Raw genomic sequence first — 25,045 nt, 5'->3', positions numbered from 1 at the left:
TAATTTAATTAGTATATAGATATTATGTATTAATTATTATTACGAAAGAAAATTAATTTGTCAAATATTTATATATTTGATCAATTTACTTTCTTTCTTATTCTCTTTATATTTGTCTACATCTATGGTTTCAGAAAAACTTACTCACTAATTACATAACAAAAACAAACAAATTAATAATAATAATAACAATAATAATAATAATATTCTGGGACATTATTCACGCACGGCCATCTGATCCCAAACTAAGCAGAGCTTGTACTATGGAAACCAGACAACTGATATACTACAGATACTATTTTTCTTTTTGTAAATACATACATATATAGATAATTACACCCAGACTCAGGACAAACAGACATGTTCATGCACACAAATGTCTGTCCTGGGTGGGAATCGAACCCACAACCTTCGGCGTGAAAGGCAAGTATCTACCAACCACGCCAACGGCCCGTCTAATTTATATAATATTTAGCTCCAAAAATTTAAAAAAATCGATAATTACCAGCCTTTATGCATAATAATACATCATTGATGAGAGTTCATTCAGAAAAGTGTTTGGGATTACATATAGATAACCGCCTCTCATGGGACATACACATAAATAAATTATGTTCAAAAATATCCAACTTAATAGCTAGACTTTCAGGTACTATTCGATGTTTTCCGAAATTTGTACGATATCTTATATATAATTCAATGGTAAAACCTTGAATATTTGATTGAAATTTGGGGAACTTCTGCGAGTACTAACTTAAAAAAAAATACGAATAAAACAAAACAAAATCATAAAACTACTTTTCCAAAATAATTATCTTTCTCCTACTGAAAAAGTGTATAACGAAACAGGGTTGATGACAGTGTCCTAAATATATAAATATAACGCGTGTCTATTAGTGAAAAATATTTTGAACAAAAACATAAAAACAAAACTATCGATCACAAAAATAGAACAAACACAGAAACGGATAACTAAACGGGTGAATAATATTATATATGTCTCATACGATCAAGAACCAACTACGGTAAAAAAAGTATGAAGGAGCACGGTTATACAACAAACTACCTTATAGCCTTAAGGATATTCAGTCTCTAACTTTATACAAAAAAAAAAACCTTAAACACCACATCTTAAAACAGTTCTCTAGGCCCTAAAGTATTTGCATTTGTTATAAAATTGTTTTAAGAGTTTCATTTAATATTATCAACGACTAATTTTTTACATTTTTATTTAATTATTGTATTTTTCTTAGAAAATTTTAATGTGTAAATTAACTAGAGTAAATAATATCAATTGCAATAACACAAACTTAATTATTTAATTAGAAGTTTAATTTGTTGTTCTTAATTTTTGTGTACCGTCCGTATGTTGTATTTATAATATTTAAGTATGTTAATCTTGTTTTCTCAAATATTTAAAGTGAATTGTATTTTTTTTTTTTTTTGAGAAATAAATTCTTAATTCATAATATTTATGTATTTACAACTCATAAACATTAAAAAAATGCGATGCCAATTAAAACATGTTCGTTTTCTTTATAACGCTATGTTATTTTTTTTGATTGATACAAATCAAACGAATGTCTATAAATAAAGAATAAATTATGTTCTTTCAATTCTGAGCTCGACTTTTTGTTAAGGGTATATCAAAACTTTTCTGCTACATACTGATCACTTTCTTAAAACCGTAAGGTATTCTAAACTACTTTATAGGTAAAAAGGTAAGTTGGATTTTCTGTACGAAGTCTGAAAGACTCTCAAAAGGTCCTTTGTGGAACATCTTCAGAATACTTTGAGAGACGCAAACACTCATCGAATGTTTGCTGAGGCCTCATTCCTCTGGCGTAAGTTCTTTTGCTAAAATGTTACTCTATTTTATTATTAAAGGACGTTGTCGAATTATATAAATTCAGATATTAAAAAATATATTATTATTTATTTAAATAATGTTATTGTTTGCACATTATTAAAATATGATGTACGTCTTAAGAACTTCATTACGGATCCATATTAACTAGTAGTTTAACGTTCATTAAATGCTAATATTATAAATCTTTAAGAGTATATGTTTTAATGTACATACACTGTCAGTTACACTGCAGATTTGAATTATTATTTGCGTTAGTTAGTATATTGCGAAATTATTTAAGACTGTGATTTGCAGTAGGCATCTAAGTCGCCGAGTAATTACCGTAAACATTGACTAATCAGGCAAACTGTAAGGGTATTTTAATAATAGAATATTTCCAGTTTCTGAAACGCTGTTCAAAGTCAACTCAACTAATTTCTCGTAAAATATAGTTGAATTGATGAAACTGGAGATTTGTCATGTACGTACTATGTTGCGAAGCATGTATAAACAAGAATTAAATTGAATTGCTGGGTACATAGTAAAACCTAAATTTTTAGTGTTTTATAATTTTGTAATTAACTCAAACATAATACATATGGACTTGGTGTCCATACAAATATTAACCATTCCTTACATTGTCACCAACCCTGTGATATAATGTACCTTGTGCCTGTAATTACTCTGCTAACTCACCCTACAAACCGAAAAATAATAATACCAAATACTGCTGATTGGTGGTAGAATATCTGATAAGTGGGTTGTACCTACCCAGACGGGCTTGAACACAGCCCTACCAGCCTTTTACGAGACATTCAGAAATATTAGACAATAAGTTTTAATACAATTATTTATTACTAGGGACTAACTAAGGTTCTTTATTTTAAAAGGTAAATGTTGTAAAATATAAAGCTGTCTTATAGAAGACAATAATAAAACTTTGAAAGTATTAAAGTTTCACCGTTAGTATTAAGTGTAGTTAAAAAGAAAAAAAACATACTTAAACGACAGACTATAAAGTTAAACAAAATCGCGAGCAACTCTTACTCTCAACTTACCACGTATTACCATTTTGCACTAGAAACGTTGCGCGCTATATAAATGAACTTTGACCTTGAACGATTGTTACGATGATATCGAATACCATAAATAATCTTAAGTATTATTTACAGCGAGAAATTATATGTCAGGAGAGAAAGGTTATAAGCCGAAGTAACACCTAACTACGATCAAGAGGGCCGGAGCAATAACATCGATCGCGGGTGAAGCCACGAGGAACAGCTGGTATAATATGGCAAGCGAAGTCACAGGTATAAGCAATAATAAACCTTTTAGTCTTGCCAAGTTCAGTAAAAAGCATATAACACTGTCCAAAAACTCATAAATCACACCCAGTTGATAAAATAGCCACAGCATGCACAAAAGATAGATCAAACGTAGCTGGTCACTGGCGGACATCCAAATATACGTCCCGGCCTGCATAAAGGACGTTCATGGAAAAAATACAATTCGTGTGTTGCTTTCATGTCAAAAAATAAACATTTTTAATAAGTAAGAGAGGAGATAATGATCTAGGTTTTGTTTTATACTTCTCTTATACTTCTAACTTGCTTTTTAGCACTGTATATGAGAACGAGACAGCAATATTTTTATTTATATCATAATTGGAGCCATCGGAAACTAGTATGTCAAGGTATTTTAGTTTGCTGCTTTTGACGTCATACAATTTTTAAAGATATAAAAAAAGGAGGTGATATTTTATTCGGTGAGTATGTTTTTTTTTATTTTGTATGTTATGTTCAATCATTAGTTCAAAACGGTTAAACCGATTCGGATGATTTAAGTTTTATTTTATATCGGTAGATTGACAGGTGTCATTAACGTATAACTTTTTTTTTTAATATATAACTTGGAATTCAAATTATTTAAAAAAATACCCACTTAAAAATTTATTAAAAGGCACAATTGACTCTTTGATTATAAACATATTTTAATTATAAGTTTGAAATTTTTAAATTGTACTACACAACCGAAGTCGGTGAAACATTTATCTACAACGCTAACCCACTTACAAGCTTTTATTATTATTATTATTTAAATGTATTTTTTTTATATACTTAGTTATATTTATATTTCATTATAGATAAACCAAGCTTAAGTCTGATTGAAATAACGGATACGTAATAAAATCATTTAAAAAAGTTTTTACTGCAGAATATTTTTGTTTGTATTGATTTTAATGTAAGCAATGAAGAACTATGTTATGTCCTATCTTATTTTTAGAACTATGCTATCATTATATAAACGTTAAATATCGAGATCATAATTAATACAAACAAACAAATAGTTTAGAGTATAGCAGTAGTTCTGTATAATAAAGACTAATCGACCGTAAAAGTACCAGGAAATCAGAACTTTGTTGGAAATACTCAGCAGTTAGCACCACAGAGGGACCTAGTATCACATATCTCTTCCGAGTAATACAGATTTATTGTTACATCTGAGCTAGACATTTATTGCCACGTAAAAGGATTGAATTTCTTAGTACAGGGAGTATTATAAATGCATGTAACAGAAGGAAATTTTAAATTAACTGCAAGGTGTACTTACAATCCATTTGAAGTTTAAGAATATTGTACAATGTATAATATAATAAGACGCTATTTAAATTTAAAATTAAGTTACTAATATATAGTATTGTTCATTGTTGTAGTGTGAAAGTACTGTCACATTTCTGGACTTTTTATGTTATAGGCAGGCGGACGAGTAAATGGGCCGCCTGATGGTAAGCGATCACCACAGCCCATATATATTGACGAGGTAAGAAATACTAACCATTACTTACCTCGCCAATGCGCCACCAATCTTGGAAACTGAGATAATATGTCCCTTGTGCCTGTAGTTACACTGGCTCTAAGTATCGCTGCTTAGCAGCAGAATATCTGATGAGTGGGTGGTACCTACCCCGACGAGCTTGCAGAAAGCCCTACCACCAGTGAAACTAAGGCCTAATCTCATTGGGAAGGCAAAAAGCTTATTCCATAAGAGGATATTTATGTATATGTTAAGTTATGATGGGCTAACATGTCCAAATGGACAAAATTCTCAAAAATTAAGATTAAAAAAAAATAAAAAAAATAAGGAGATATTTGACACATGGCAGATTATTGTCCGAAATATGCAGGTTCACGATGTTTTGCTTCACCTCCGAGCACAAAATAAATTATAAACATGAATTATGTAACCGGAATTGAACCCGCCAATGGTAAAATTCGCGTGTTATACACACCAGATAATGAGTACATTATTTTAAATAACCTTAAATAAAAGTAACTTATATATATTTTCAATATTAATTTTGTACAAAGATTAAGGGTGTCAAAATCCCCTGTGAAAGCTTGAATAATCTACATATATCAGATTGGCTTACAATTGGCTCTGGTCTCAAACAGTTATTATTTTATTACACGTGTGGAGCTGTCAGATTTCATTTAACAGTTATGTTACGATCCGTAAAAACATAAAATCGAAGCTGAAAATCACATTGTTGAAAATAACATTTTAGTGTGGCAAGAGACGAAATTACAGTTACAACTTGAATAAAATCACAAACAAATAATGAATTCAACCATTGATGAAAAAGATAAATGAAATATTCAGGAGTTTTAATAATATCTCTTTTATCAAGGACTAGCTATCAGCTATGACTTTGCGCTGATAAATGTAATTTTATTTAAATTTTATTGCGTATATTATATACGCAATGACAATACTAAAAGTGAATATGTCATTGGTTGGCATTATGAGCAAACTAAACATTTTATAACTTTTGCATATTATGTAACACAATTAAAAAATAAAAAAAAAAACGATCACCAAGCGCACATCCACTATCACACAAAATTAAGATTAATCAGCTTCGTAGATTTGTCAGAAAGCATTTATGTATTATTATAAATCTTCTCTTAAAAATGTTTTTGTACTAGCGATTTTTTTAACGTCATTTCACCATATCTATCTGTATATTATAAAATATATAACATAAATGAATATTTATACATAGTAATAGGCCGTACTCTAAAAATATAAGTCAACAAGCAAAACTTTCCTTATTATATGATGTAACAATTACAGGCAGTTACTCATTTATACAGACAGACACAACTCAAAACAGTTTTACTGTAATTTTATATTAAAGAAGTACTTATTCATTTCAATATGATGGCAATCAAAATATATGACTGAAATGAAAATGTTACGAAATTAAGTAATTAATTCAACGAAATCTTCACTGGATATATAAATATGGCATTCTTTATTAGCAGTTCTTATTACATATAGCAACATATAAGAAATTTATTAAAGTAAAATATAATTCTTATGATTCATTGTTAATAACTAAAAAACTTTTGAACGTTATATCAAATACATAATTAATTATGTGGATCAGAAAATAAACAAACTGCGTGGCTTGAAAATAAGTTTACTAATTATGTATAGTACCTAATTATTTTTGTTGCTTTTGCTACGTAAAATAAACGAAAATCCCATAATGTGAAAGCAAAAAGACCCTTGATAGGATCTCATCAAAACAAAAGTAATCAGTACTGACGTCATTAGTTGGAAAATGCCGACAAAGTTGGAAACAAAGTTTAATCTTTTACATCGGACTTCACTATATGACATTCTGCATTTGACCGGTTAAACTTATGACTAAAAAAATGAAATATCACAACCTATCGACCTATATCTTAAAGTGCATTGTAATTAAAATCCGATCTGGTTCAAACTGGATCAGGCTGAGTCAGTACAGTCTGAAGACAATGCAGTCTCCATTAGTTAGTGCTGAACGACTTCCAACAATAGTCCAAGGAACAATGAGACATTTTCCTCTACAATAGCTTTTCCTGAATATTGTATTTGACTGTACATTGTCTCTCAACCTTAATAGCATGGGTGGTTAAACTTTTACCTAGTAAAATTTCACCAACTTCAGAGTGATACTTACGTTCGCTTAGCTTTCCTTGCTCGAGTTTGAAGTGTTCTCATACATATTTAAGAGTCGTGAGAATGAATGAAGTAATTCGACGAATATGGGATAAGGAAATTCGACTAATTAGTGTCTTAAAGGTTTTGTTACGTGTTAGATGATATGATTACATTATCTTGTAATTTAATGTTAATTTCCGATTGTTTATGCGGTTTTATTGTGCTACATTATATTATTATTATTATTATTATTCATAAATATATAAAAAATCACTACACCTCGTCTTAGTGACTCTCCTGGTGACGTGGGGCTGGTGCATTTTTTGCCCAGAAGATTGATTCAACGAGGGAATGCTGCTGCTCTAATGCCACCATTTCACGAGTTCATGATTTGTACAGTTGCTATATCAAATTTATATTTATATAGACATTAATCCAAAAAAGACTGTATCAAAATTTACTTAATTTAAGTAACCTAAAATATGACGATTGACGAATGACATGTATTAACAAGCACTTTTTTCTTTTTCAAATTCTTGCATAAAGAACACCAATTAAATAACATAATTAAGTTAATTATACTAAGATAAATACATAATAAAATAGTATTATGTATTATCATCAACGTATATTTTTAACATTTAGCCGTTTCATTCTATATAATGCGCATATATTTCGCGAAACACGTAGTAAAATATTACGCAAAGAATGAAACTATGGAAGAAAAGAAAAACAAACGTAAAGAGAAACAAGAGTAAGCTGTTATCCTAACAACATAAGAATTAAATACGACTATTTCACCTCATGATACTAGAGCAACTTAAGTGAAACATAAACAGACGAAAGCTTGTAATTTATTAGGGACATTAATATCTTCACGGAGTGCAGACAAAACGTAATTATTTCGTTTGCGCATTTAAGAATAAGCTGAGTGAGAAATAACTTCCTTATTATATTTTAAGTAAGATGTAATTTTATTTATATGACTTTAATCAAGTTTTTTAAAACCACTTTAATGGAAAATAATAAGCTTAACGAAAAATATGCACACAATATTTTATCCGTGATGTTATTTAAAAACATGTTGTGGTATTATTGTTAAAATAGTGTATCGTTTTCCCAAATTGTGTTACCCTTATAAAAACCCTTATGTTATTATTATAACACACATGCGTTCTTTGGTATTCTTATAATATCTCGTATTAATAGCAGGTCCTTGTAATGATTACCTTCGCTCGATAATGTATAAGATGATTTTGCTTAATACTTACTTTAATATTTCCTGCTATTAATAGTAACGTGATTACATGCACTTCAGTTCAAAATTTATGTCCGCGAGCGGGTTATATGTACTTCGTTGCTTTACTAAATCCTTATTATTACTAAAATAATTGATAAGTAAACCCCAAACTAATATGTTTGAAAAATTATGTTTTCTATTTCTTAATATGTTTGCTTCCATCGCCTATAAGATATTATATTATTATACTCGTGTTTAGAAATATTTTATTCAATTAAACGTAGTCGAAAGAACTTTTCACACTATTTCCCTCCACTAAAAGTAATAGTGAAAAAAATACTTTAAATATATGACACCTATTTCCTTTGATCCAGTGATAGCAGTTTTGGTTTATTTTTTGCCCAGGCAACAGTGAATTCGATGCAAGTTTGGGGACATGGAAGAATGTTAGCCGAATTTCCAAGTTTGGCTATTTTTTTATTGATCTACAGAAATATGGGTTTATAGGAAAGTTAATAATCAAAAGTTACATTGTACTAAGTAATATTGTATTATATTTCTATTAAGTTATTTTATAGATTTCTTTAGGTTAAGAAGAAAAATTATTTCGCATTTTTGATGTTAAGGGATGGTTAATATTACTAACAGCGAAAATGTTTATATATATTAAATTATGATCAAACACACATACAAATACACTGCCACCCAAACACACATTACTATAAAAATGTTTGATTGTGTCGTATTCAGATTTTTTTTCACATTATTTTTTCTTTGACGTCTGCGTTTTTTTGAGGTTCCTTTTTTAAGCTATAAAGTTTTTTTATGGCACCTGTATATTATATTTTCCAATCATTAACTAAATTATACATTTATATTTAAAATTAATGTCCACTAAAAAATATCTGTTATTGTATAATTCTCTTGGGAAAATATAATGTATGATTCACTCTCATCAATGTTACTGAATTCTTTATGTGGGATCAACCCTTGGGAAAGATTTTACGTACCTGACATTGTTTCGGAGTAATTTCGAAGTGACATTGATTTTAGATTTCGAACTATCGTATCGACTGATTGTTATGGTCTTGAATTAAGATTTTATTAATATGTAATATATTAATAAAATTGCCTGTTTGGCAATTGTGTAATCTATAAATATATACTAATATGTTAAAATTTAAGTGTCTGTCTGTGATTTCAAAATAACTGCTTCTTTTTAAGTTGACATGCCTATTTGCGAGTTACCAAAACAAAAAATAATAATCTCAGTTTATCGCTGTTAATTAATAATTAAAATATTTTATATCTTGTATTCAAATAGGCTGTTTTAACGTACATAATTTAAAATTTTAAAGGATTTTCGTTACAAACTGAATTCCACGCTGGCACAACTCCGATATTAAACCACAAGTACGTGTATAAGTAAGTATAAGTAAGGTAATGAAGGTCCTAAAAAAATTAACAGTGTTCCAATTATAGAATCATTAATTATATGAATACTACTTTCTGCTCACAGTTTAGTCCGAGTATGATGAGGCGAAGGATCAGGTGCTAGGTAAAAGTAGCCTATGTTCTTAGCGTTCAAGCTTCATCAAAATCGGTTCAGTTGCTTAGCCTAAAAACGTAACAGATTTAAGTAACTCTGCGAAAGTTCGTATTATAATATTAGGTTATAACTACTTTTTAATTTAATATATTTAATTATTTATATGGGTCTTAGCTTAATATGCTATGCTCAGAAGTGAGGAGTGCTAGTCGGAAATGGTCTCCTTCTGTGAAAATGTGATGTCGCAGAAGGACGTCGCGGAGCGAGAGCGGGAAGAGAACGCCGCTGCAGACCTGCTCCGTCGAAGAAGACCTGGGAGAAGAAAGAGGCGCTATGCATACCTTCTCTCTTCGCCGCAATAGGCGTCGCCGGGACTAGGGGGGTTCTCACTAGAGAATGGAGGCCTGCATAGGCAGGCCGTCCGAGCGTCGTGGTAGCATGCGCATGCGATCCGATGGCGCCCCTCGTTAAGACGGAAAGGGTACCGCTGGTTTTTTTGTGGGTGTTCCGACGTTCGGGGCGCACTCGGCGCCTCGGAATGCATAATGCGTTTTTCCAGCGTGAAAAAAGGTCTTAGCTTCATCGATATATATATAAGCGAAATACCACCCATCATAAGATCTATCGCAAATCCTATCCAAAATATATTTTTCTTATTATCTACCCGTGCGAAACTGGGACGATTAGCTAGTTTTTAATATAATATGTTATTATGAGAATCAAACAAAATGGGATATATGATATCTTAATATTATGTAAGCGTAATAAGCCCATGTTACTCCCACTCTCAATTAATAATTTATTTTTGGAAATAAATAATAATGAAATATTCTTATAAATAAATAATGTAACGATTTTTACATAAGCGTAGAAAATAACTATCGCCGAACTAAGCACCTATTGCTACCTGTATTTCATAGTGGTAATATTGCAATAAATTAACAAAGTAATAAATTCATTCAAGTTGACCTATTTTACAAGCTTTATATAATAAAAGACAAGGCTTACTCTCGAAAATACATTCGGATATTATTTGTAGGGAAAACAGAAATGACTTTATAAATAAAATTTCCGGGAGCCGCCGAGTCCCAATCTGGAAAGTTGCCAATTAGACCGACTATTTCGAGTAACTTACACCGATGTCCAACTTAACATCAAAATGGCAGTAAGTGTTCAGCAAAGCTGAAATCTCGGTGCGGAAAATAGTCTACAATTCATGTTTGGCAGAGGAAATCTTTGTAACTGTCTGAGTGGCACGTTCAACGAATTTCCCCTTTTTGATTCAAAAACAGCTAACAAAGGGTTATTATTGAATCATAATATTACTTTTTCTGCCACAATGGTCTGATGTTTAACTTATATGGCTGCATATCTAGATATTCTAGGTGCAAATCCAGGTTCGTAACAATACAAGTGGAGTTACAGAAATGGTGTTTTCTTCACACCAGATCTCATAGAAGCATTTTTATGTAATTTTTATTGTAATTTTACAAATTTAAATTAAATGTAAAGTTACTATTTTAGGAATGAAGATTCTACCGAGAAGAATCGACAAGAAACTCATTAGTTACTATTTTGCGAAAATTTATAATAATATATTAATTAAATATAGCAATGTAAGTTTAAGCTGTAGAAAAATTGACGAATCTAAGTCCACGATTTTTTTTTGTGTGTATCCATCACAGTTGGTTTGGCCTTGCGATTGGCCGCCCACTCAAAATTTAATCAAGAGGCATGTTGTTAAATTATGTGTAAGTGAATAACTCCTAACAAAAAATAAGAGAAATATTAATTTATGAAATGGGATATCAATGACACTGAGCAAAATATTTTATTCGGAAAACCGTATAAATGCGGCGAATGATTCACAGTAAATTGTTCCCTAGTCTACGTAATTGACATGTGACCGGCAGGATTATTGGCTCATTTCGTTGAAGAATTTACTGCGTTGCTTGTACCAAGGTCATAATTTGTTTGAATTGAATTACTTGTATATTTTATTCGATTCCATATATAAATGTTAACGTAATTTTTAATCTTTCACCTCTTGGTCTAAATAAGTTCAAGTTATAACATATCAAACAAAACACATAAAAGAAAAATTAAGTAAATGTTATCTTTTCTTATATAAAGACGAGCGTTTATAATCGTTACGGAATATTATATTTTATACGTTTGATATAAAATGGAATATGTAAAATTCTGTCTGTGTAAATTTACGAGAATCACAAAAGACAGCTTTAAGAGTATTCGCTATTATTCCTCACGAGCTAGTTTATCCATCTCATACGTTTGTGAATAAATAATTAGATGTTTAGTGGTATTTTTATTAATTATTATTGGTTGAGATATCACAATGGACATGTGAATCTTAACCGAAGCCAGGCACACAAATTGCTTGTGCTTAATTTGTATTTATATGAGTTGGCTATCATTGGTGTGAAGGAAAACATCAGAACCTTCACGTATGAACTTGGAATTTTGCCATATGTAGATACATATTATATTCCAATTTTTTTTGTTTTCGAGGAGGAAACGCATTTACGCCTCCCGCCCGGACTACGAACGGGACGGGTATGTGGGACTCACGGGGCAGAAGGCCACCGTCCTACCCACTAAAACACCCCCGGTTTCCGCCTCACCGCATGGTGGCGTGGTTACGGGAATGCGTTAGCTTACCACCGCGACCCTGCCAGCGGCCGTCGCTTTATGTGACCGACCCACCTCTAGTTTTTTATTAAGGTTGTCTTCTCTTGGCCCAGCCGGTGAAGGCAAGGCCCTCGGTCCCAAGACAGGCTGACGCCTGGATGGGGAAACGAGTTTGAGAAGACTTTTTACAGTCTGTCCACCCAGTATCGACGACACTGGGCGCACCCGCCTCTCCCTCCTCCTTCTACAACTTTCTTCTGTCTCCGGCAGCCCAAAAGGACCCCGGAGACCAACTCCTCCTCTCTCTCTCCGGCGGCCCATAAGGACCCTGGAGTCCTCCTACTTGCCACGAAGCCGCTCGCTGGTCCATTCTGCGCAACAGAGAAGTACCAGGAGCAGCCCGTGACACTTCCGCCGCGTCAGTCTCAGCCGCGATCGACAAGCAATCCGGAAAAAACATCGTATTGCTGGTCGACCCCGTTGCCCAGAGTGCACCACGTGGAGGTGATTGACATGCACCCCACATATTATATTCCCCAGTGTGCATTGAAACTGTGTTGGAATTCAGCTTCAAGTCTTCTCCGCAAGAGACTATTAACTTTATTTGTAATTCGTTAATAGGTTAGTGTTGTTAATTTTCTTTTTTTAAATTTCAAAATAAACATTTGAAAAAATTGAATTTACAATAAATATTTGAATGATAATAATTATAATCGAGTATTGAATTTAAAATTTGCTTGAAAAACATACAACAGCCAGTAGTTAATTTTTTTTTTGATTGACCGATGATTTGGATTTTTGAATGAATTGAAGTACATAATACCAATTATTATTTCTCTTGATATGGTGTTAGTATTGTGCAATACAACCGATAGCGTAAAACTGACGTTGAACCTGGCTAATTTTGTCTTAGTGAATGAAAATGATACTTGAATGCCATTTAAAAAGACAGCAAGAATTTAATCTGTGAACTAAAAATATAGAACTATAAGATACAAAGTGAAGATGATTTAATTAATCAAAAAACTTTTATTTACAAAGACGTTATTATTACGATAAAATATATTTTTTTATTGGTAATTACAGAATAGAAGATTCAAATACGAGTATAATAAGTACTTGCTTGTATTAAATGCCACAATTTAAATAAGATATTCCTGAAATCTAAATCAAAATATTATTTATTCAAGTAAGATCATCAAAGCATTTGAATCATATTACAGTATCGAATTGAATGAAAAGCTACCATTAGTTCAGAATGAGAATTCTACCAAAAATAACCGGCAAGAAACTCAGTAGCTTCTCTTTTCCACCAATAATTTTTTTTTTTATTCTGCATGTAATCAACGACTATTAGCTCTAACATTTTTATCCATTTTATATTTAGTATTTTATGTTATTTAGGTGATAAGCCTTATCTTTTTTTTAACTGAGATTTCAACTTATTAATAGGCCAAGTGACTTACCGACAGCTGATTTTAATAATTTTGGAGCAAACCTTTGTTACGTACAGCTAACATTTTACGATAAGAAATATGGATTTCAAAGGGGCCACTATATATATATATATATATATTATCTCCACTCTAGGACTCGTCTGCTCCAACGGCCATCGGTCCTACGACATACGTGACCAGCCCACTGCCACTTCAGCCTGCTAATTTTGCAAGCTATGTCGGTGACTCCGGTTCTTTTTCGGATAATCTCATTTCTGATCTTATCCTTCAAAGATACTCCGAGCATAGCTCGCTCCATAGCATCGTCTAACATATATATATATATATATATATATATATATATCTCCACTCTATGACTTAGAACAGTGGCCCCTTTGAAATCCATATTTCTTATCGTATATATATATATTAATTTGTTGTAAAGAAAGCTTGAATTCCAAGGAAGGAAATGGGCTACTATTACCTTAACGACAGAGGCCTACCTAATATGATCCTCTTTCCCAAATACGCGGGCGAAAACTAGTATTAATATACATTTTTTAACTTAATTTAAGACGGGTAGTGCAAATTCTATATAATTATGCTAATCAAATTTCAACCAATGTTGACACGAGTTGCTCTGGCAAGACGCCCGTATTTGCTAATTCTAAAATATACATGGTGTGCGATCTTAATATGATTTCGGTAAAGTTTCTCTCGCACGTAGTGTTGAGACGTGACGATCGTTCGAACCTAGTTCGTGTGTACTTTTTTTATTACTGTGGCACAAATTACAGGATCTCTGACCTTTTAGAAAATTCAAATAAAGAACAAAAGAAATTAATGAAATTAACAAATTGTATTAGCAATGGTTTTATCATTGTAATATACTAAAGTATTTGAGAATACAGCTATAAAATACTAGTTCTCGTTCCAATTGTAATACGATGATTAGTGACGAGATATAATTACATTATATTAAGTATAGTATAAATATATAGTTTTTCTCAAACCTTAGTATAAATTTCAGCATGCTAGTTGCTTGTAAGTTAAACCTGTTCGACTTAAATTACTCATTCCTTGTGGGAGATGATGTTTTTTAACAAATTGACGCTCTTTGATACGTTTTATATTTTCATATATCAGAAATAATACCTTATTTTTTATAATACTCAAATATCACGAGCAAGTTTGTTGTGGCATCTGTTATGGATATTTTTATATCATTTCAGGTTTCCCAGGGATACTTGGTGGTATTTCTATTGTTGTTTTCTGGTTTAAAGGGCGAGTGAGCCAGTGTGACTACAGATACAATGGAAATAATGGGGAAACAACTTAGTATTATTTCTTACAGCGTGAATTTTTATGAGTGGTGGCGACCACATATCATCAAGTGGGCCCATTTGCCAGTTTGCCTTTCTATTTTATAATAAAATCAAAACTACCAGGTCTGTTGTTATCAGGATGACAGACAGTTTAAATAAATAACTGAATATTCTACTCATACAGATTATGTTGATATACAATAAAAGTCGAAAAAAAATTGGTATGAGTAGCAAAATATATTTAACTTGTAATATATTTTTGGTTTCAAATATAATTTTGAAGTCAATTAAAAAGTAAATTTATTATTGAAAACATTATATGGACGTTTGAGGTGTTTTAAAATAACCACAGTCATTTTAATTTGTCGTTATATAAGAGTTTGTAAAAAAACAATTTATATTTTCTAACATTGCATTAAACGTTTTAACTTCAGCCGACCGCAGTTGGCGAGTTACGCGTAATCCTAAAAGGGTAATATTTTAACAGAAAATGGTTGGCTCCCTCTTGGAGTGCACTCAAGTATTTACCGGTGCCATTAACCCCATTAACACTAGTTTGACCGCAATGACATTGTACAGGTATAAGGAGGATGAGCTGTTATCACATCCCATGACGTTTCAGAACAATTGATAAGGGTTCATGTAAAACTATGAAATAACACTAAACTAAATTGAATATATTATGTGAAAATAAATAATTATTATGAAAATGAAGATGGGATGGGTTTCTAAAACTTATCAAGGATTCCTTGATAAAGAACGTAAGTGACACCGGTTTATTTAAAAATAATAACATTGTGAATACATATGTACGGATCTGACCGTCTTAAAATAAGTTTTGAATAATTTTATCCTCAAAATGGGAAGGGACAGACAGGCATAGTATCATACAAATGACACGAGTGAGCCATATTTGTGTATTTGGCACATATATGGCATTGAGTGTAGATATATGGATCAAATGGGGTTCATACTCTTGAAGTGTATTGACTATTAACAAATGTGTCCCATTCACTCCTAAATTAAATTAAAAAAGAGAAACATTTTTTTCCTAACGCAAATAAAAAGACTAAGTATTTATTTAATTTTCTAAATAGTCTTGTTTGTTCGTAAAATTTATATAATTAATTCATTTACAGTTTATTGGAATAATTTAAGAACAAAGTAAGCTAATAAACAATTTCTTAATTAGACTAATACAAGTTTCAAGGTCGATGGAAGGACGCATAATTTAGACACATAGTAAATACGTTTAAACAAATTTTGAAGTGCTGTTTGACAAATAAATCAAATTATAAGAAGATATACTGAGGAACACCGATTTCACTTTCATGTTTAAATTTCCGTTTTATTTCAAAAAGTCATATTTAGCTACTTATTTTCAAAGAAAAAATCATGAACACAATATCATAAATATTAGGAGCTTTCATAAGTTTCATATTTCGTTCAATATAAGCTTAATGAGCGTAGTACGTTCTGAAGTCTTTTACTCTTTTACGATATTCAAATAAGTACGAGTATATAGTTGAATAAACAATATCAACAAATGTACATCGTACACACAATATTAACATGTTTTTTAATATAAAAGAGCGGAAGTAAATATAAAGTATAGCATAAATATAAAAATATAATAATAATTTCTAATATAATAAGATTAAAATTGGTTCATCATATTTGGGTTATATAACATAAACTATTCAATTAATTTTCAAATATTTATTTTTATTCAAAAAGTCAATTTATTCAAAAAGTCAATTGTCGTATAATGTAGCCTCTTAATGATAAATTAATATTTTTATTTTTATTTAAACACCATTTAATGGAAACTGTAATTGTAGTGACTTCTATTTCTTTCAGACAACCTTTGGCCTAGGAGATTAATAATAATTATAATTTATTTAATAATGACGCAATGATGCAAAAGCTTCGACAAGTTAGACCCTTTCCTTTTTTAAGAATATTAATATCAAATTAGTTAAGGGGGTTGGTAAAAGAAACGTAATATTTTAGTTTTTTCTAGTTTTGATAAGAGGATTACCAATTCCGAGTCATCGTTAAAAAAAATTGAACATTGTACAATAAATTTTAAAATGTTACAAATTAACTGACGTAGTATATACCACGCCATACCTTATTACCTTTATAGTAGAATCGTCGGGATTCTGTGGATTTTTTAACCTATTCAGTGTCACGGTTCAGGGGCAGCAAAATTTTATTTTACAACGTAATTCACATAAAGTCGGTCTTTTGTGTTGAAACATTTGCACTTGGTATTTCAGCGAATAACCTTTTATCGTATCTATATCAAAATGTATTTTTAGCCGACTTTAAAAAGCAGGAGGTTATTAGTTCGATATTTTTTGTGTTAATATTCATCGACAGCTTTACATGTATGCTCCTTTTGTTAATTCTTTTTTTATTCGATCGGTTATATAAGGGAAAGAGCAGATTATTATCTAAAAAAACTTGCCCATGTTTGCAATAAGAGTACAATAAAAGTATATTTTTCACTTGTTCTGCAGATAATAATACTCGCCATCTTCACATATTGAGTCTTTATATATATAATTTTTCTGTAGCTATATATATGTATTGTAACCCTAAAAAATTTAATTTTTCAGTATTTTAATTTTATTAAAATATTGTCTTTATTTTACCTAACCTAACCGGTTAATATTATAAATTACGGTTATCGATTCGGCATTCATTGTTTCGACATTTATTATCTGTGCGGTTCGAGAGATGGCAGCACTACGTTGTTCGCCGTTCGGTCGTCTGATCGTTGAGCAAGCGCCGGTCGCTTACCGACGCTGTCAGTTTAAACGATTAAATATATTACTTTTTATTGTATACAAAATTATACTAACGGACCCTCCGTTAGTATAATTTTGTATACAATAAAAAGTACCGTACCTACGTCATCTACTTTGTAAAACTTATTTGAGAGGTTCGGGTTACCAAAACTCTTTGTATCAAAACCGTGCCACGTGCAATATAAGTCATATATTGCGTTATTTCTACTTATTTAAATAATCCTGAGGGAGTGTTTATTTTTCTTTAATTTTATATATACTTTGTATATTGCATTACAAAGTAATATAATATTTTTCGGTGGACTCAATCGAGGAATTGTTGCTGAATTGGAGCTGTTGGAGGCTCTGCTGTTTTGTGGAGGGGAGGCTGCTTGTCCAGTGGCCTGCTGTTGCTGCTGGTGCTTTTTGCTGCTTCGCACTGCTTTTATTTATTTGTTCACTCATTGTGACAATGCGTTCAGGGTTTGCACTATCCTGCTTATTTATTTATTTAAGTCTATCACTTAATTTTAACCGATGCCAACTCACTTACAGCTACCTCACTTATAATATTTTATTGTCTTAATGTTAACTTAATTGACCAGATACTGTCAACGGCCCACCCCCTGATTTTGATGTTGTAAATTTTATATTTAAAATTTTATAAAGTTTATGACGAGTTTTATTAATGTAACGGTCTTGGTGGAACAAACCCCGTACACACGACAACCCCGTGACAGTATATAAATATATATATATATATATATGTTACTGAATTCCTCCTACATGGCTGGCCCGATTTTAATTACTTTTATGTGTGTATGCGCTGCGATCGCGTTCCATGATTTTAGAAATGATATTAAATTCATATTTCACTCATATGATGTCAATATAATATTTATTATGAGCTTTCTATATTTTAATATTTTGTGTTCAATATAAGCTCATGAGCGCAGTGAGTTCTGAAGTATTTCATCCTCATTTACGATATTCAAATAAGTATTATAATATAGAATAGATTAAATAATATTTACAAATAATCATCACCACGTACATAATCACAACGTCGTCGGCAAATCGAAGATGAGTGATGTACTCGCCGTTGATATTGATGTCAATGCCGTTCCAGTCCAGAAGCTTGAAAACATCTTCCAATGCAGCGGTAAGCAGTTTCGGAGATATCACGTCTTCCTGTCTTACGCCTCTCTGCATTTGGATTGGTTTTGAAATCTGATCTTGGAGTCGGATTGACATGGTGGCTTTCTCGTACAAGTACTTTAACACCTTGATGTACCTGTAATCGATTTGGCACCTTTGAAGAGACTATAGCACGGCCCAGGTTTTCGATCGAATCAAAGGCCTTCTTATAGACCAAAAACGCTAAGTAAAGTGGCTGATTATACGCCTCGGTCTTCTGTATAACTCGCCGCAGCGTATGTATGTGGTCTATGGTGATAAAGCCTTTTCGGAAACTGGATTGTTCGGGTGGCTGTCCAACAAAAGTCCACAAGCTTTCGCTCGAGACAATTCGTAATGTCTCTCGAAAACAACTTGTAAACGTAGTTCAGCAGTAAGATGGGTCTGTAATTCGTCAGAAGCGTTTTATCACCCTTCTTAAATAAAAGCACCACCACACTTCTATGCCATGCCTTTGGCGTTTGACCTTTGGCTATGACGGAGCTAAATAGCCCTGAGGATCGGTGTACCACCCGCCTTCAGAAGCTCAGCTGTAATACCATCATCTCCAGGTGCTTTGTTATTTTTGAAGTCCTGAAAATCTTTGGTGTAATGTCGAGTTATTCTTGTTCTGGGATCTGCAGCTTGACTCCTGACAGGTGAATGCGTTGTTATTTACAGCTGACTGTAGAACTTTTCAACCTCTTTCAACAGCCAAGATCTTGACGTGACTATTCTACTATCCTCAGTCTTCAGCTTCGCCAGTTGACTCTGGCCAATAGCGAACACTATTCTGCTCGACGGCCTCTTTAATGCGCATTGTATTAAATTGCCGAGTGTCGTGAGTCAGAGACTTTAAAATCTGTCTGTTGAGCGGCTGATAACTGGCAGCATCAGATGGGGTCATCAGAACCATTTTCCGCCTTTCCTTCATAAGCCGTAAGGTATCGGCTGAGATCTTTTTGGTTCCCTTTGTACGCTGGTCTTGAAGCTCTTGGACCCAGCCGTATGGATAGCTTCCACAAACCTGTCGTTGTATGCGTCCGCTTCTTCGCAGACTGCTAGGCAGTCGAATCGGTTTTTGAGTTCAAGCTGAAAGGTTTGAGGATTTTGAATTTGGAAAGGTATTGGTCGGAGCGTAGACTTCATTAGTCGGATCTCTGGAGTTTGACATTCAGATTCAATGAGTCTCTTAATAGTCTGTGATCACTCCCGGTTTTGACTGCATTGATTACAGAGGCGTCATTAAATATTTGTTTTATCGTCGACAAGATGAAGTCTCTCTTTCTCTTATTAAGAGATTTCTCTCTTATTTACCCTTGAGGGCACACCCAGATTCATTTACGATGATCTGGCTTCTTGAAAAAGGAGTTCATCATAGAGTCCCTCCTTCTCCATAAAGTCAGCTATCATCTGATCCCGAGGTTTGCGGTCTCCAATTCCCCACCTTTAACTCATCAACAGTGAACTGAGTCTTATATAGGTATGTATAGTTCTAGATAAATCCTCATACATGACCTCAACTTTATCGTCGGAGTGTGTCGAGGTCAGTGCGTATACCTGTACGACCTTCAAAGAATACCGCTTGGTCATTCTGAGTATAAGATACGTCACCCTAGTCGACACGCTCTCGATTTTCACAACGTTGTTAACGAGGGACTTGTGGACTATGAACCCGACACCACCTTGAGACAGTTGATTTACAAATTTACATATCATATTTACATTTTTTTAGAATATAGCAAGATACAACAATAGTAGTAACGTATAAGATTAAAATTGGTATTTCATATTTAGTTTTTACTAGCTCCCCGCCCTGATATCGTAAGGTTAAAATAAGTATTTTATCCCGTGCATTTTTTAATCAGGCATAAACATTCGCCAATCGATTTATTCGGCCATACAGTAAAGTGTTAAGTGACTCCCTCGTTAGTCATTAGTTGGGGTTCAAATTCAAGGTCGGGCAAATTTGTGTCGAAAATTCTCAGTACCAGCCCAGAGTCGGAATGTTGGAAGGGTAAACTCCCGTGCCTCAGAAATCACGAAAAGCTATTACACCGGATTAGAAGAGTTAGAGAATAGAGAGTGCACCTGTTTGCACACATACTTGTGCACATTAATATGCACAGTTAGCTACTCTATCTTGAGATTGACCGCCGTGGCCGAAACCGGCATATAATAATATGTATGCATAAAGCACATGCCCTGCTCTTTTTCATGCGATTATTATACTGTTTATGGCTTCTATGAGTAAGTAGCTTATCGTACATTTGTCCCAGATCATAAGACAAACATCTTCAAATGGGTGGCCCATTATTTTTTTACAATAATATTCACTACAACTCATAGACATTGGCACTATAAAAAATATTAATCATCCCTTCCATCGCCAATGTGCTACCAACCTAGGGAACTAAATTGTTATGTCCCGTATGCCTTTAGTTACACTGGCTCATTTGCCTTTTAAACCGGAACACAACAGTACTAGTGTTCGGGTTTAAAGGGCGAATGAGCCAGTATAAGTACGGTTACGATATCGATCAAGATGACTTTGACTTTGACTATTACGACGTCGATGACATTAAAATTGACTATTACGATTACAAAATTAAATTTTATTAATATTTTATCTCTTATTTATGAATATTTTATCTTACTTGCAATTTCAATTTAATTTTATGTGTCTTTTTATTCTATTTTAACTTCAAACAATCTGTGAGTGTCGTAAGAGCTCGCTTAGTGTGTGTTTTTTTGTGTTTACCGCATCTTCGAATAGCATTAGCGGTTCAACAACTCGTATGGTGGGGAAACAAACGAGTATAACAATAATTCTCAATGAGGGTTGGCGTCAGGCTGGCGAGCGGCTGTATACTAAATCTGTCATATGCTTATTAGCCAAAATTTTACCATTAAATTTGCAAATCTGACTAACTAACTTTTGGAAGTGTGACGATAAAGCTATCAAGAACAAAATCAGTTACCAACAAACATAAATATTGATCATACAAATATTGGTCTCGACGTAGTCGAAATGAATATTCTATGATTTAAATTTCTACGTCGGTGCCCTTCATTATATTCGATAACACAGCGTCCAACCAGATGTTTAGTTCCAAGATGTTTAGTTATCTCTTGTAACTAAATCCTTCAAGTAAATATTAAAATTATATTATTATGAAACTTAAGCCTATCCAATCTATCTTAAGGCTTAGAATTTAAATTCAGAAAAGAATTAATGGAACGATTCCGTCATAAATTTTTGCTGATTTATTAAGGAATATATATTTTTACATAGGCACTATTAAATAACTAATTTTTTTTTTCAAATATTAAAAAGAAAAACGACTTTAGTAATATACAAAGTTAAGTAGCAGCCTGTATTTATGTCATACTGCTGGACTAAGAGTAAGACCTCCTTTCCTCCATTAAAATGATATTCGATCATATTAATTCCATTACATTCCACCACGTTTCTCCAATGGGGAGTTTGGTGGCACACATGTGGCACAATTAAATCTGACACACCCAAGTTACCTCACCATATTTTACTGATAAACACGAGATGCACATATGCTTGATACACAGACACATAAGTGGAACCTGCCCAGATTTGAACTTGCTGTCTATGCTAACTATGCTGTCTTGTCTTGCTTTAGGTTTAGATTAATGCAACTGTACTCATGTTAGATATTTTTAGATAATTCATTATTTTAATTGTTCACCACAATAAAATGGTAATCGATACGTTTTATATTCCAAACTTAAATAGCTGTTCAGGTAACCTGCCAATCAGGCTGGCAATTTATGAGTTTCCCATCGGGGTTTTTATCTCGACCTCTTTTCAGATAATACGAAAAATTTCACGCTCAGTGATCACGTTTAATCTTATCCCAAATTTTATGAATAGGAAAAAATTGGTTATCACTTTTTGTTTTATTATTTTATGAAGAGTATCACACTTCATAACTCGATAATATCGCTTTGGTAATCAAATCTTAACCTATTTAAAAAAAGGAGTAGTACTTTTGTTCATGCTCATTTTATTTTTCGTAAACAATTGATGATTTAATCTGGATCATTATTGTGTTCATATATTTTTGTAAAGTCGGAAAAAATACAAATAACTAGACTAAGTCATCAATACAGATGTTCTTTTCATTAATTTTGTTTCATTTTACAATAACTTGACAAACGATTTCCATTATTAAATCGGGATTACATTTGGCAATGGCCTTTTAATGATGGCGATTTCGACCATAGCGGTCATTCTCAATCGAGACTAACTAACTGCGCGGGCATATTAACTATAGAGCATAAATATGAGCACAAACACAGGTATGCGCTCTCATGGCGAAAAAGTCAACATTTTCCCCTCTTCCCTCCCTCTGTGGTACTCCGCTGGTGATGCAAAGCAAAATCGCCATGCTGGGGATTGACGTTCGCGATCGAGGCTGTTATAAAAACAGCTTCACGGAAACTCGGAGTTCTGAACAAGGTGCGGCGCTTTTTCACGCCACAACAACTGTGCCTGCTGTACAAAACACAGGTACGGTCTTGCGTGGAATATTGCTCGCACCTTTGGGATGGCTCCGCTAAGTACCTACTTGAGGCCTTGGACCGGTTGCAGCGACGTGCCGTACGCATTATTGGCGACGTAAAGGTCACAAACACCCTTGAACCTTTACAATTGCGTCGTGAGATAGCAGCACTGAGCGCTTTCTATCGACTGTATCACGGCGAGTGCTCTGAGGAATTATTCTCTCTAATTCCTGCTTCCCCCTTCCTTCTTAAGTCCACGCGAGCTGGTTCTCGATGTCACCGCCTAACTGTGACATCAATTCCATCGCGAACAAAGAAATTTGGCAACTCCTTTCTTTGTCGCACTTCCAAAAAATGGAATTCCTTACCAGCTCACGTGTTCCCCTCCTCTTACAACCCGGGTTCCTACAAACGAGGCGTGAAGAGGCATCTTGCGGGCCGGCAAGGCGAAGGCGGCTAGTGCAGAACGTTTTTCCCGTCTGTACTGGCCGTCGTCGCGTTTGGACTCTACTACCACTTACCATCAGGTGGAGTAGAGTCATTTGCCCTCCCGGCGAATATATAAAAAAAAAAAAAAAGTTTCATACACTCTTATAATCTAATGTAACGGCAATTCGGACACGAGCGAAAAAACTTCACGTTCTTTCTAAGTACTTAAAGAAAATAATCTAGGTATTTATATCAAGCGTAAGCATAAGCGTTTTTGTAAGCTAAAATTATTGTTTACAATTTTCGATTTGGACTAATTAATATACATCGTTTCTAAAATAAATGTTACAAAATTATCAAAATTTTTCAAAAATAATAGAAAATGAACTGCAGTGTGACAAAAAAGATATTTCGGTTTTGCATTAAAAGGTTTAGTGAGTAGAACAAAACTGAAACCGGTGAAAATTGTTTCATGTCGTTTAAATACGTTACATCATTACGCTTCTGACTTGACTTCCAACATCTGCCGCGTTGCTTTTCTGTGAGAACTCACTTCGTATCTCACTCGTGAACGTTAAAATCAGACTTTCGTCAGTACGTTATTTTGAAGCGCTTTAAATTAATAAAGTCAATGTCGTATATTTTTGGCATTTTGCGATTGTGTTCTATGCAGATTTTCGAGATCGTTATTTCAGAAAAAATATATTCAGGCATAGATTAATACATATATATTATAGCGCAAATAACGATATAATTCATATTGTCGTTTTTTTTTTAATTTATTTATTCATTAAATTTTAACTGAATCGTGGAAGTACTTCTAGTTAAATAAATAATTAACGAAGCAATTTTAATCGTATAATAATACACAACCACAAATCTATTTTAAGCAATAACGCATGTATTTAGACTTTTTAAAGAGGTATGTAGGCCGTATAAATAATGATTGTCACCGTGAGAAATAATAATAACTCATTATACTTTTTATTTTATTTTCTTGGACACCGATGTTACATCCTTTATGCCTATAATCACATATCATTCAACCTTTGTTGTTTGGCGAAAATAT

General features: G+C 32.9%; 1 long non-coding RNA gene across 1 annotated transcript in view; it reads right to left on the bottom strand.

Annotated features, from left to right (window-relative positions):
- Positions 1 to 24,074, bottom strand: part of LOC126781777 (uncharacterized) — a 453,341-nt gene extending 429,267 nt beyond the window's left edge. Inside the window, exon 1 of the long non-coding RNA XR_007670706.1 lies at positions 23,961 to 24,074. This is a non-coding gene — a long non-coding RNA (uncharacterized LOC126781777). The remainder of the gene's footprint in view (positions 1 to 23,960) is intronic.
- Positions 24,075 to 25,045: the final 971 nt, after the last annotated feature.

Source organism: Nymphalis io, chromosome 4 (assembly GCF_905147045.1).
Source record: "Nymphalis io chromosome 4, ilAglIoxx1.1, whole genome shotgun sequence".
Classification (NCBI taxonomy): domain Eukaryota; kingdom Metazoa; phylum Arthropoda; class Insecta; order Lepidoptera; family Nymphalidae; genus Nymphalis; species Nymphalis io.
This window is presented reverse-complemented; position numbering and strand designations above follow the sequence as displayed.